Source organism: Phalacrocorax aristotelis, chromosome 5, assembly GCF_949628215.1.
Source record: "Phalacrocorax aristotelis chromosome 5, bGulAri2.1, whole genome shotgun sequence".
Classification (NCBI taxonomy): domain Eukaryota; kingdom Metazoa; phylum Chordata; class Aves; order Suliformes; family Phalacrocoracidae; genus Phalacrocorax; species Phalacrocorax aristotelis.
This window is the reverse complement of record NC_134280.1, coordinates 45,613,403-45,625,747: the sequence shown is the minus strand read 5'-3', so window position 1 is coordinate 45,625,747 and position 12,345 is coordinate 45,613,403. Positions and strand designations below refer to the sequence as shown.

The following is a 12,345-nucleotide window of genomic DNA, read 5'->3' as shown; positions in this document are numbered from 1 at the left end:
TATATCCCTTCCTTTGGGGATTTCAGGGAGTTTTGCAGGCACACACTGATGAGCTAATGTCTACGACAACCAGAAGTTGGATCCTCCCCCTCCCCTGTGTCTCCACGCATAATTTTACATAATTTGTGTTCTGATGCATACTGCCGTCATTTGCTGCCCTGACTTCCAGTGTGCTCAGCACAGCTTGGTGAGTTGGAGGAATTTTTGTTACCCTCACATGGAAAGGAGGCTCATCCTCTGTGCGCACTTTGTGCAGGGACCTTTGGAGAGTACATTGCCTTGCATCAGGCACAGTGGTCAGTAAGTGATTAACCTGCTACAGTGGCAGTGCACACTTTTTGTGTGCTTCAGTTTGTTCAGCAAGTCAAGGGCTTATTTTCTTATTTGATTTTTTTTAAAAGGGATGTTTGCTCAGACGTGAACGTTTCCCCTGAGATCAGTTATTCACAGTGGGACTTTGCGTCAGAGCTGGGGCTCGAGGCCCCAGGGAGGGAGCCCAGCTAGTGGCATTCATCCCTTCCCTCCTGTCACCTCCAGCTCTCCGTGCAGCACTTGGCATTCCAGTGACTCTGTGTGTATGTGGTCCAGAATGCATGTACCCAAATGTAAAACTTAAATCACAATTTGAATGTAAGTGTCACATTTTAGACCTCATCTTTAAGGCCTCTAGGCCTTAAATTCAACCTTGTGCTGGGTTGATGACACTGCTGATGACTCTGACTCACACTGCAGCTGGGCTCAGGCAGAGCCAGAGATGTTTTGTCTGCAGAGGTACACAAGGGACAGGGGCCCAAAAGTCTCTTCTTTTGCTGCCTTGAGGAGGGAAGAAATAGGGAAGCTAGTGTGTACCTGCCCAGCTACCACCCAGCTCCTCTCTGGAAGCTGACTGTCCCTGTGGAATGTGCCAGAGCTGGGCTATGTCTCCTTTTGCCTTTTTAAATTGGCAAGTCCTGCTGGCTGGAGGCCACGCTGGCAGTGGTGTTGATATGGCTGCCCACTACAGTCAGCTGCCCAGAGGCTCTGAAGGGCAGACTTCTTTTCTGGAACATGCTGATGGGGGTAGCAGCCACTCTCCCCAGGCTCCCCGGTGTGCCTGACGGCACCCATGATGCTTATGCTTTGAAGGGAGGCAGCACACACATCTCAGTTCAGCTGAAGGCAGCTAGGATGAAGTGGCATGAAACTACAGCAGGGATCAGGCACTTTTTCAAACCTGGCAAAAAGTATGGGATGAAAGGGATAAGAGAAAGGAGGGACTGCATATTGAGTAAATCCAGTGTTTTGCAGGAGAGTCAAAACTCCGGACTTTCCAGTGGACTTCATTCAAATCTGTGTCTCTCCCTTTTCTTTGATCTGGGCTCTCCTTCATACTAGGTATCTGAACAAAGACCAAGCAGTGATAGAAATCTCCTTGCGTTTTAGTTGCTCTTTTTTTGCTTTTAGTTATTTTGCTTTTAGTTGCCCTGCTATCCCTTTCTGCTCTCTTCTCAATGAAATAAAGGCACTAGGTGCCATGCCTTAGAAACCAAGGAATTAAAATAAGTGGTGTTTGCAGCCATGTTGATTTAGCATAGTTGTTAGCTACACCTGAATGATTCCCAGAGGATGGGAAAAAGAGATGAAGAAAGAGACTTTGTGTTCAGGGGCAGCAGGAGGTTGCCTGAATTCTTCCAGCACCAATATTGATGGATGTTCATAGCTGTGGCCTGGGCGTCCAAAAGTTTCATGCATAAAGCACAGATCTGACTGTAAGACCCAGGGAGGCTTTGGCAAAAACTGTAGCAACATACTTAGCTGCTGTGGCTGGTTATACGAATGGATGTCTGCTTCTTCCAGCTCCCTTCAGTGGGAATTGAGGCAGGTTACTCCCAGGGAAGTGCTCTAAGCATTACTGGAAGGAAGATTTCCCCCCTGCTTTCTGGTGTGCAGTGGCACATGATTACAGATCTAACAGCCTTGTAAAAAAAGCAGGTCCGTTCATTCCTATCTACTGTATGAGATGAAGGCTTTAGCTCATCCTCATCTGTGGTTGAGAAGCGTGAACTTTTCTGCAGGATGGCTTGGTACTCACGTGGCTAACAAAGTAGAGCAAGTTGCTGCAATTGCTAGCTATCATACAGGACTGATGTAGCAGGTGGGTATCAGTTCGGTACAGGGCTGCTATATTGCAAGGCACAGGCTCGGCACTTAAAAGTCACCACCCTGCCTATGTCAGTGCAAAGTTTCTTTCCATTTACCTGATCCTATCCTAGAAAATTAAGATACGCTTGCAGTTAGAACCCAAAATTTGGAGTGCTTGGTGGCAGCCCTGTAGAGGGGTTCCAATCTCTGCTTTTGGGGTGATCACATTAAAACCAGTGTCTCCTTACCAAGGGAGAATCAGCATGCTTCAAGTTCTCCTGGTTCCTTGTAAGCTGTGCTCTGTTAGCTCCAGATATTCTTTGAAAACTATCTTCTTCAAAGCAGCTTTTCAACTAGAGTGATTTGAAAACCAGGAGAGATTACCATGGAATATTTTTTTTTTTCTCTCTCATTTTGAGAAAGTTTGATTTCAAAATGTTTTGACCAGCTTCGTTTTCAGAAGAAAGTCACCAAATAGAGGTGTGTTCCCTTTAGTATAAGAAAGGTAAAAGGATGCAATGCTTTGACAGTGATCCATCTGCTGATTGCCGCATGTACCAAGCGACAGGATGAGATTGATAGCCTTAGAATATAAAGCTACTGAGGCAGGAAGAGTGCCTTCCTTTGCTTTTTTACAGTGCAAAGTGTGTGTATTGTCTGTGTTGAGCCAGTGCTGAATAATAATGGGTGACTATAGTTAGCGCCTGAGCTGGGGGAAGCCAGGCTTCCACCAGCCAGCCTGGGGTTAGGAGCACTCCTGATTATTCAGCTCAGTTTGAGCCAGCAATGAACATTTTGCCTAAATGCCTTAGTCTTCTTGTCCCAATTATTTGAGGTCTAGGAAGATACACTGTTTTCTGTGGAATTTCTGTGAAGTGGGTAGTATTTTTAAATCTAAAACCTGTAAGACTTAAGGTTTAATGTTTTGGTTTTTTCAATCTGAGAAGAGCTTTTGGCTAGAAAATATCAGTTAGGCTTGTGTTTGGGGAAAAAATAGTTATCACTAAAAGAAGCAAATAACCTCTCCTCCTTCCAGCTTGCTTTGTTTTGAAGAGGAGGAAATGTGACAGGATTTTGACTCCATTCAACATCTGAAAATCAGAAAAGGAAGGGTTCTTGCAAAGCCTTGTTTCCGACCTAAGTACAGCTGATTGTGCAGGTGTCATACAACAGTGCTCATCTGGCCCATCTCAGGGATAGCAGTGAATTTGCAGCTTGTCACCTGAGGAGGAAGGTAAGAAAGTTCTAATTCCACCTCTCAGCTAGATCTCATTTTGGACTTTGTCAAAAGTGTATCTGCAGCCATCCAGGACCTTACTGGAGTGGATGGAAGAAAAGGATTAGGGATTCTGCCTAATCCAGTTGAAAACTCTTGACAGTACCCAATAGAAAGGATTCCCTGTCTGCTTTTGCAGTCTGTTCCCCACTCAAAGCAAGGATTTGTCCTTGGCGACTACTATCAAGTATAGGGCTTGGAAGTCTGACTTTATATCACTGAACAGCTCTGTTTCGTGGGTTTTGGGGTTTTTGTTTAATATCAGCTGTATTTCATTTTGGAAATATGATCAAATCCCTGAAATATAAGGCTCCTGTTTCCTTTGAGGAGGAGAGTTTTGTAACTGTACATGTGGTGGCAGGTGGTTTCTGGCAGCATGTTTTCCTTTCACATGTTTTATCGTTTTGACCAGGTTCATAGTGACTATTTGTAAAGTCCTCTTCTCATTAGGCTAAAGCACTTCAGTATTTCAGGACTTGCTAACTTTTTCTGTTTTCCCATATTTCTTTTCCTCCCCAGCCGCCTCCTGAATGAGCCCAGTTGCTCTTGCCTGCACCTGGTTGTTGCACATGTTATCAGCACAAAAGCCTCTCTACAGAATAGCCCTGAGAACAACCTGTACCAAAGAGGAGATGGAACTATTTTGCCGAGCGCCCCACCTGGGTTGCTTAGCCTTGCTTGGGGGAGCAAGATGGTGGTTTCTACTCCCCACCTTGCTGATACCTGAAGAAAATTTTTGCTCCCTTGGTTCATGGGGGTGGCTGCTGCTCTGAGGGTTTCCTGACTTGGGTAGAACAGGCTGTGCTTGCAGATCTGCTGGGTGCTGTTTTCAGGAAGGAAACACAGGAGAGAGAAAACACCTATATTTTGTTAAGAATACAAAGTCATATTTAGAGCCTGCTCTTCTGTCTTGTGTTGAGGATTTTGAGTTTAGAGGAGCTTGGGTGCCTATTGAGGTTTGAAAATATGGTATTTTGTTCTAAAGGCAATGTGGATAAAATGCAGTACTTAGAAATAAATTTTTGAGAGCTGAATTTCATAAGGGAAACTAATTATTACCTCTCTCCCTTGCTTGCTTGCTACTGTTTCTGCTGGACTAGGAAGAGAAATTAAAGTGAGACTAGACCACCAGAGTTGCAGTGTGAGGAAGTGAGAAGACCCTCTTTGATCCCGAATGCTCAATCAAGAAGCATTTGCCTGCAATGCTAAATGGGATTTATTTGTCAGTTCCTAGACAGACGCCAGCAGGGCCTCAGACCAAACAAAAGGAGGAGGTACCATGCTATAAACTTGGATTCAACATATTCACTGTTAATCTTCTTTTACCTACATAACATGAAGGTTATTAACCTGACTGCAAAAGAACCTACTGGGGAGTTAAGTGTCACATGGAGGGGATTATTACATTTTGAAAAGAATTTGTGCTGGTGACTGTAACATAATAAATGTATTAGGTACCTCTTTAGATCTTCTCTAAGTGGTAGAGAAACATTGATTACCCGGTGTGATGGGGGTTAGGGAGCTTGGTTTTGATGTTTTAATACCAAGTCAGAAATGAGAGCTCAGAGCTGGTAATGAAGGGAGCACATACATTTATTATTATTATTATTCATTTTTCTGTCTTAAAGAGACAGAGAGTTGGTACAGAGGTGTGAGAAATAAATCATTAGCATCTTCACATTTGCACTGCATATTAATCTGGGGAAATGAGGCTGGTAGTTTTTAAACCTCTTGCATATTTGCCAGGTGAACTTTTTAACTTGATCCCTCCTTTTACTTTTTTTCTAACCAAAAAGCTTTCCACTTATGGATTTAAAAGGTCACAAGGTTAAGCAGAAATCAAAAGCTGATTTGTTGTGTAAGTACCCATAGCAGATGTTTTGTCCAATGCTGTATGAAAGTTATTTTAAAGTTATTCTATTTTTTTTCCTTCCACTGAGCCTCTGAAGAGATGTGAATTTTTTCTTTTTTTCTTTTTTTATATGCCAGCTCCACTGGCCTCGTGCTCACTTTGCTGAACCTCACAAGGTTCTCAGTGCAAGAATGATTTTCTGACTGTTTCCAAGTAAATGTCCAGCTTGGGGTGCTGGGGTGTGGGGGTGGCAATTCCAATATTACCTTATGCTGACCTTAGTATTCACATTTTGCTTCTGCCAGTCAGTATGTAATGGAAATCTTATGATTGTCAGGGGCGGAGCACAGATCTGAGCAAGGCTGTGCTGTGTGAGGGACAGGAAAATGGTGGCTGTTGCAATACAACATGGAGCGCGGGCTATGGTAGAGGGAGCTGTGTTAGGTATTTAGAAATGTGTCTTTACTGGAGACACAAAACAGAGATCCTGACTGCTTATGAACACTAGACATCCCCTAACACATGTTGCAACAGCAAGTGCCTTAGCCAGAGTATCTGAGGTAATTAGTCAGTCTGCCTGCATTCCTCCTGCAGCCTCAATTAATATGAGGCTCTCTTTAACTTCTGGTCAAAATCGTTCTGTAGTGGTGTTACAGGATGTTAACCAGCTGCCACCTACTGCTTCTATCGATATTTTATAAATACTGTACAAAGGACTTGAAAGCAAGGTATCTTGCTTGTGAGTGTGAACTCTACTCCTGCTGATATCTCCCTTCCTGAGCACCTGGTCTAAGAAAAGGATGACATGAACCTGCCTGTATTGGTAGCAAATACAAATGTTACAGCAAGCAAATGCCCTCAAGGGGAAAGCTGTTGCTTTTATTGTTTCATCCTTTATCAACTGAGATACGAACACAGGCTGGCAAAGAGATGTATAAGCAGATTCAGTGGGAAGAGCTGTACTGAAATACATCTAGTGGTGGCAGTTTTTTGGGCAAGGTTGACAGGGAAAGTAGGTTGTATCTTTTATTAAGCCTATTGATATTGTTGGGTGAGGTAACCTTTTAAACATGCAGATGTGGTTTCTCATGTCTGAAATAGAAGTATCAGCCTTCAGAACTAAATAAATACATGTTGGGAACAGTTTCCCTGAGTTTAACAAAGATTGTTAATCACTTAGACCATCTGTTGGAGAAAACGTAGTTGTTAACATTCCCCTAACATACCTAGGGGTATGTTAGTGAAAGAAGAGGTAACATACATATTCTGTGAGGCCCAAAAAACATGACATGTTGACTTGGTATCCTTATGACAGCAAAGTTCCTTAGTGTATCAGGAATAGGATAAGTCTGGGAGCTTTCTCACCTGCCTGAGCTGGGAGAGCTCCGAGGTGACGTGGGCAAACTCTGCCCAGCCACTGCAGCTGGGGGATGTGAGACAGCTATACTGCAACTTTATCCTGAGGGGAAACAAGACGAGAAATATGAAGAAAAGAGTTTAAAGTCAGTCATCCCAGGAAGTGTGGCTGGTTCCTAATGGCCAGCTAGCTGAGCTTTTCAGCCTGAACAGCATCTCTCCTCCTTAAACACATTGTGAAATGTTGAAAAATGGTTTGGATGTCATTATGACACTGGAATTTCTTCAGGAGAAGCTGTCTTTTTGTTTAAATAAAGCCCCAAAGGAGGTGCTCGTTGTCCTAGGATTGCCTTTGACTGGTGACCCAAACAGAAGACAGTGTCCAGAGAGGGGACATCACAAAGGCATGGCTGAGTGCTGACAGAATGTGATTAATCTTCACTAGACAACTGTGCCAGAGTCACTTCCAAGTTGTTGGACTCCACACTTAACGCATACTATATTTGTGACCACCCTCCTGTCCTTTTCAATTACTTCTCTCTCTCTCTCTCTCTCAATTCCAAAGACATTAGTCTTGTTTGAATGCTTTGTTATACCACACTGATGTGCTAATGCAAGTTGTAATTTACCCTTGTTACAACGTTTACTGCCAGTGAATTTCATGCGGTCCAGGAGAGGTACCGTTACAGGGAAAAGCAGTATTTAGCAAAAAGTAACCATCTGCTTACGTTGACCTGCTGCTTTTCTGGAGGTATCAAGTTACACCTGACAGCAAGTTCTTCATCTGGTCTTGTACCTGATCTGAAGGAAACAGTACAAGTGTTTGAGACCACTTGTAAAATATACAGGAAGTATGTTAAGTCTCATGGTTGTTAACATTTCCCCAAATGTGTAATTTATGAAAGGCTGTGGAGATGAGATGTTGCACTGCTGAGCTGCAACAAGCAAGGAGCTGTAAACCTTTTGGGAGAGGCAGGTGTAGAACCCCAAATGGATGAAGACACGTGACCCAATGAAGAGTAACAAAACCCTCTAGCTGTTTGGGAGGGAGGTTGTTCTCCCCTTCTGCTGCTCTGGTTTCTGTGATTTAGCAAACTTGGTTGTTTAGTCAATGTGATTAGTGCCTCCTGCACCATCTACTGCAGTGCTCTAATTTCAGGTCAAGAGGAATGGAATAAAGGCGTCTGTGTGAAACAAAGGATGTCGCTTACCATTCTCCATTATGCCAACAGAAGAACTGATAAAGGAAATGAAACTCAAAATTGATGAGAGAAGTAGAACCATGAAATTTTTCTTGAATGATGCAAAACCTTGACAGCAGCGCTGGCTCCTGCCGTTTCATTACTGAGGTGAAGGAAACCTAATGCTTTTATAAGACTTGTGGCTCTGGGAATTCTCTCCTTCAGAAAAAGACCCTTCTAAAAATTGTGTTTCCTGTTGCTCCTGGAGTAGATCTCATCACAGTTGAACAGGGCCAGCTTTCCTTGTGTCCCATAACCTGCTGTTTTCCTCATGAACTGGAAAGCTCATGAAATTTCCATCAGGAACTGCTGCTGTGAACCTGGGGGACTGAGGCTTCTTGACGGCTGCTTGCTGTCTCTCCATTCAGTACTCTGGTAAATCCAAAAAATAATTGACTTCTCAGTGTAGGAAGGTCACTAATCTTCTTTTTCCAACTGTCATGTCGAGCTTGGGATCCCTGTCCTGCAGCTCTTAGAGGGCTCTTAGTGATTCTTGGAAAATCCAGCTCTAGGAAAGTTTGTGGGGGTTTTTTTTTTCGAGTTGGACAACAGCAGCAAATCAGGTGGTTTAAATTTTTAAAGGATTAAAGAGGGATATGCGGCATTGAATTGAAGGTGTCACTGCTCTTCTGCAAATCAAGAGAATGAAATTATTATCTGGTGTGACCATCTGCAAGAATGAGGTTGAATAATGACATTAGTACATTCAAGTACAGATTCATTGACGTCAGATTTTGCTCAAATTTGGTGAGAGCGAATCAGACTACTTAGCCGTCAAGTTTTGTTATCTTGTCTCCATCACTCACTAATGGCTTATGCCTTGGGATCAGCAGAATTGTAACTAAAAATATTATCCTAATACACCTGATCAGTTACAGAACAGAATACTAGAAAGAAAACTCCTTTTCAACCCCTGCTATAATTACTTATGTCTCCTCATGATGCATCATAAATGTTCTTGTGATAGCTACATGAATAATTTGTAGCAATTTTAAAATATAATTTTCTATGTAAGTTCTTCTATTGACAAATCACCTACAAATAGCTAATTGACACCTCAGTTGCATGAGTTATTTGAAATTATTCATAGATTGTTTCTTGGTTTGCTGCTTGTTTACAAGCAATTGCTTTTTAGTATTCAGTGGCTGGTATTCAAGTGTTCAGCTTCCAGCTGCACAATTCAGTTTGTATTTTGACATATAGGTCACACAACAGTATTTCTGCTCCTTGACTAAATGCGTATAATTCATAGCATCTAGCTTCTTGCACGAATATTTGCACTGAATTATGAAACTCTTATTCTGCAGCCATTCTTTAATATTTATTTAAAAATAATTGTTTCAGTTTCTGCTGGCAATCTTATTTACAAGAGTATTTATAGAAATACTAATGAACAGTGGACATTATCATAGATGAACAAATTTGCTATAAAGCTTCAGCTGTGTACTCCACTGCATTTTAATTACTTTAACTGTGCTTACCCATCTGCTTTCTATGATATTTAAATATTAATCTTTATAATATTTATTTTTTCACCTATATGAAATTAAGCAATTATATGAAAAAGAACCACATCTGTGTTGTTAAGTTATAAGCATTTCCTGTGGAAACTTCATATAGTGACCTCCATCCTCAGTGCTGGCTGCCCCTGCCTTATATGTGTCCTTCCATCTGATTTTAAAAGACTTTTCCTGTTATGTTCCTAGAACCCCACAGGTCTGTTTAGAACCACACTATCATCAATATAAAATCAATAGATAAATAAAAGCCAATGCTCTAACTGGACAAGCCAAAGACATTCAGTGAGCAATAGCTGGCCATTCTCCCAAGTCCCATGCTTTGTTCTGTGGCCTCACACATCCCTTTCTCCCTTGCCCTCCCCAGCTGCCTCCCCCTGATCCAGAGAGACAAGATAAAAAGATTGCAAGTGTGGAGACATTTCAGTCCAACGACTGCATTGCAAAACAGTGCAGAGAGCATGTTTGAAATACTTTTATACATTTCTAAAATAACAGTGGAAAGCATACTCTCTTGCTGTTCAGAGATAAAGGAAAACTGCCCTTGAAGAACTAAAGTGTCCAAAGTATAAAATTTCACTTCTGTTTCTTAGCACATGGACCATTTTGAAAATGCTTCTGTTTTTTTTCCTTCACATATTCAAATAATCACAGTGCGAGGCATTGTGAGTCTGGCATCTAGATTCTGTTTGCTGTCTTTCCCTACACCTCTCACGGGTCCCTGGGGCTTGGAAGGGTGTTTATTACAAATGAATGTTTAATGTCTGCCTTGAAGAGCTACTTGTCTGGCTTGGATTTTTTGGTTGCAGTGCTCTGGAAACAGCCATGCACAGAGAAGGGCCCTGTTGAGTGTTATCTGGGCATGGAGAGACTCTTTTGAATACTGTAGCTGTTTATAGTGAGGGCTTTTATGTCTTACTAGTTGGCAGCTCATTTGACAGAAGAGAGCTTAGTGAGATGACACAGATTTAGTTTGACCTTCTTCACTGCCTGTTAACTCCTGGTTGTCGTGGTTCAACCAGCAACTCAGCCCAACGCAGTCACTTGCTCATTCCCCCACTGGTGGCATGGCGGAGAGAATCAGAAGGGTAATGCTCGTGGGTTGAGATAAGAGCAGGTTAATAATTACAATTGAAAAAAAAACCCCTACAACAAAAATGCAATGGAAAAGAAAACGAGAGATGCAAAACCAGGAGCGGGAGGGAAATGAACCACTGAAATAAAGCTGCTCACCACCTGCTGCCCGGAGCTGCAAACTGTCCCCCTTAATATACTGGTCATGGTGTCACATGGTATGGAATGAACCTGCCATTGGCCAGTCAGGGTCAGCTGCCCCGGCTGTGGCCCCGCCCCTCCCAGCCTCCCGCCAACGCAGCAGAGTGCCAGGAAGCTGAAAAGGTCCCCGACCCCCACAGTGAACAGAATTAACCCCTTCTCAGCCAAAACCAGCACATTCTCCACCCCTTATTCCATACCATTTACGCCCCACCCAGGTCCCGTACGATCCAATACAACCTCACCAACCACCCCCCCTTCCCCTTCCCATCCTTTAACATAATACACAGGCATCATTCCCTTAGTCTATGGACCTTCCCTGTAAAATGTCCATTGAGTTCATCCAGTCCGCAACTCTGGGCTCCATCTGTCGTATCAGTCTTTCCGGGTGGGAGAGGTGGTGTGTGGCGTTGGGTTGCTGCATACCGAGTCAGTCATTGTTCCGTCACTGCTGCACTTTGCTTGTTTCACAGTTTATCTTCCATGGATTGGGAGGCTTGTACTATGATATCATTGATACAACACAGAGATGACACACAATATTATACAGCAGTTCGCATTGTGCCATTCAGTTCATTGGCTGTTTTTGCCCAAAATCAAATCCCCATGAGGCACACATCGGACTTCTCCATCCTCCCGCGTCACCCACCAAGTGCACCCAGGTCCTCCAGCAAAAGCAATCCCACAAATGGGTTTGCCTTTGCCTGAGGCAGGAAGAACCCAGACTGTTTTGCCCAGCATATTTTTTACATGCACTACAGGGACTCTGTCCCCTTCCACAGTACGTAGGATTTCTGACTGGGCAGGGCCAGCTCGATTGGCAGATCCCCTCATGTTGACTAACCAGGTGGCTTTAGCTCAATGTGTATCCCAGTGCTTGAATGTTCCACCCCCCACTGCTCTTAGCGCAGTTTTTAACAGTCCATTGTACCGTTCAATTTTCCCAGAGGCTGGTGCGTGATAGGGGATGTGATACACCTGCTCAATGCCATGCTCTTTGGCCCAGATGCCTATGAGGTTATTTCAGAAATGAGTCCCGTTGTCTGACTCAGTTCTCTCTGGGGTGCCATGTCGCCACAGGACTTGTTTTTCAAGACCCAGGATAGTGTTCCGGGCAGTGGCATGGGGGACAGGGTATGTTTCCAGACAGCCAGTCATTGTTTCTACCATTGTAAGCACACGGTGCTTGCCTTGGCGCGTTTGTGGGAGTGTGCTATAGTCAATTTGCCAGGCCTCCCCACATTTATATTTCAGCCATCGTCCCCCATACCACAGAGGCTTTACCTGCTTCGCTTGCTTGATTGCAGCGCACGTTTCATATTCATGGATAGCCTGTGCAATAGCGTCCGTGGTCAAGTCCACCCCTCAATCACGAGCCCACCTGTATGTTGCATCTCTCCCTTGATGGCCTGAGGTGTCATGGGCCCACTGAGCGAGAAATAGATCACCCTTATGTTGCCAGTCCAGATCAACCTGACCCACTTCAATCTTGGCAGCCTGGTCTACCTGCCGGTTGTTCCGATGTTCTTCAGTGGCCTGACTCTTGGGGATGCAAGCATCCACATGGCGTACCTTTACAACCAGGTTCTCTACCCGGGCAGCAATATCTTGCCACAATGTGGCAGCCCAGATGGGTTTGCCTCTGCGCTGCCAGTTGCTTTGCTTCCACTGCTGCCGCCAGCCCCACAGGGCATTTGCCACCATCCA

At 43.7% G+C, this 12,345-nt stretch overlaps 1 protein-coding gene across 11 annotated transcripts in view; it reads left to right on the top strand.

Moving 5' to 3' along the window:
* TSPAN18 (tetraspanin 18) overlaps nucleotides 1–12,345 on the top strand; it is a 169,707-nt gene that overhangs the window by 63,305 nt on the left and 94,057 nt on the right. For 2 of the 11 annotated variants that reach the window (XM_075094261.1, XM_075094268.1), the window contains exon 2: nucleotides 3,158–3,355. The exons of the other annotated variants lie outside the window; for them this stretch is intronic. The gene's annotated coding sequence lies outside the window, so the exon portion shown is untranslated. The remainder of the gene's footprint in view (nucleotides 1–3,157; nucleotides 3,356–12,345) is intronic. 11 annotated transcript variants of the gene reach the window in all.